Source organism: Anneissia japonica, unplaced genomic scaffold (genome assembly GCF_011630105.1).
Source record: "Anneissia japonica isolate Jap-2015-1 unplaced genomic scaffold, ASM1163010v1 scaffold287733_len118669_cov163, whole genome shotgun sequence".
Taxonomy (NCBI): domain Eukaryota; kingdom Metazoa; phylum Echinodermata; class Crinoidea; order Comatulida; family Comatulidae; genus Anneissia; species Anneissia japonica.
Window position 1 is genome coordinate 77,257 of NW_022731439.1, and position 2,404 is coordinate 79,660.

The 2,404-nt window shown below is 37.2% G+C and overlaps 1 protein-coding gene across 1 annotated transcript in view; it reads right to left on the bottom strand.

The window, feature by feature from the left end:
- Nucleotides 1-868: 868 nt before the first annotated feature.
- Nucleotides 869-2,404, bottom strand: part of LOC117115376 (bromodomain-containing protein 1-like) — a gene marked incomplete in the record, with an annotated part of 12,659 nt that continues 11,123 nt past the window's right edge. The window contains 1 exon segment of the mRNA XM_033259141.1: nt 869-1,394.

Genomic DNA, 2,404 nt, shown 5'->3' on the forward strand with positions numbered 1-2,404 from the left:
CTTCTCGGATAAGGACTATAAACTGTAGGCCCAGTGTATACAATGGCTCGTGTGCACTATAAAGAACCCTGTACATCCTTCGAGACGAGTAGGGGGATACCCTGGTGTACTGGAACAGACAGCCCCTGTGGTGGACAACGAGAGTTGCTGGTACCGGGTTACCGGGTAGCACAGACACGAAGGGACCCTTAGGGGCGAAGAAAGTCATTGATTGAGTCACTAGTCCACATTTCAAGCGCCCTGAGCATCTTACATTAGATGGATTTGTGCGCTATATACTGTAAAACTACACTATTATTATTATTATACAGTGTCCTGCAATCATCACTTTGAAACAGGGCCGCCAAGAGGAGAACTGTAACAGAGGCAAGGGCTGGTGTGGGTCCCAGTTACTAGCGCAAACATCTACTGTTTTAGGAGACCCATGAAATTGAGGACCCATGATAGTAATTATTTTTGAAAAAAAAAGCTACTTGCAATTTCTATGAGCCCTGGTAAGCTTGGGTCCCAGGGAACTTGTCCCCCTGCCCCCTTTCTTGGTGGCACTGCTTTGAAATACCCCAAGTTGATTCAGTAAAAACTTGTTATTGCACATTGCCCATTGCAGTCCTAATCTTTACTGATTATTACTTTTAGTTTGTTTTCTATATCTTTTATTATTTAATTCTTATCGCAGGCCAGACTAAAATGCTCCGCAGGCCACCTGTTAAGAACCAGGGGAGTATTGATATTGTTGAAATAATGTATTACCAGGTTTCTGTCCATTTTTTTCACTCTTGCCGAACCCTATCTTCAGTTTTTGATTTATAAAATTAAACTATGTAAAAACAACATTATGAGCAAAAAAAGAGTACATTAACTTCATAACTAATGCTGGCTGAATGTATTTATTGAACTGTTGGCTTGCAACAATGGCCTGTACAAATACTATACACAAGTTGATCATGTACCAGACTTATGTCACAAAAAACAAAACACCTTCACTCTATCAGTTATCAAAGCAAAAAACCAATACAGAATAATCCATTTTAGATAATACGAATTACTTGTCTTCCAATCTGATTTTTTTTTAAATATTTGATTCAAATATTTTGTATACTTATAGAATTAATATTAAAATAAAACTAACCCGGTATATTTACCACCCTAATGCATGTTGTTCGTACATGGTAAAAAAATACTTGTAACTAGATGCTCATGTTTTGGTAAAGCGAAAATTACAATTATTTGGGAAAATAGAAACTAAAATATGATGGAAATAAATGTATGAATCTTTACATTAGAAATAATTCAATCTGGCAAAAAACTAATTTCCTATAAGTTCAAGTATATAAACATATAGCTGTATTGAATTAACAAAAGTATATACTAAAAATGAATCAAAAGACAATTGGCTGTCTCTTATACACATCTAGATGTGTATAAGAGACAGGTCTTACATGTGTTTGATCCAGTGACCGGGGGAAATAATGTAAAGCGCATAGAGGTTAGTCTGCAATATGCGCTATATAAGTCGACAATTATTATTTACATATTTAAATTTAAAAATTAAAGCAAAGTTTGATCCATTTCTCTTTATTTGACCTACATGTTTGTCTGGCAAAGCCTAAAACACTTCACTTGCAAGATCAAATCATATAGGACCTATGGTTCTGGTGGTAGAACAAATCTTCTCGGATAAGGACTATAAACTGTAGGCCCAGTGTATACAACTGTCTCTTATACACATCTAGATGTGTATAAGAGACAGGTACTATATTGATAATTGTTGGAATGATGTACAGTATTATGTCAATCAACCAGTATATAAACCAGGTAAATTCATTATAATAGTATATTGCCCTGGTTTTAGAGCTGATCCAACAGGCCAAAGGTAATCTCCAAGTTGCAAGCAATGTGTTATACTTCATGGACCTGTAAAACTATTGGGTGTACAGTGGCCATGGCCTGCTGGGTACAATATTATAGGAAACAGGGATCATATGCTGAAACTATAAAAGACTGACTTAATATTTTGCCAAAAGACACTTCCAAGAAATATTTCTTCCTCATTGATGTTCTTATTTTTTTGGTTGTTAATATCACCACATAACAAGAGATTTACTCTACGGTCCCCACCAATGAAAGAGCAATGTCATTGGCAGGGTTGGATGGCGATGTTACCCAATGGGAGCGCAAAGTGGATGGGGGTGGGGGCTATGGCCGCCCAGAATCTATGGAGAGGTCTACGGATGCAATTTCCGACACAGGGTTCTGCCACCCGGTTCAAAATATCCTCAAAATTTTGTTTGTCGCCAACTAGGAGAGTGGGAATTGACGGTTTTTGCATGGCATGATAAGTGACACATAGTCATCAAATACTGTAGTTGCATTGGAATAATCAGGCCACTCACTGTAGAAGTGG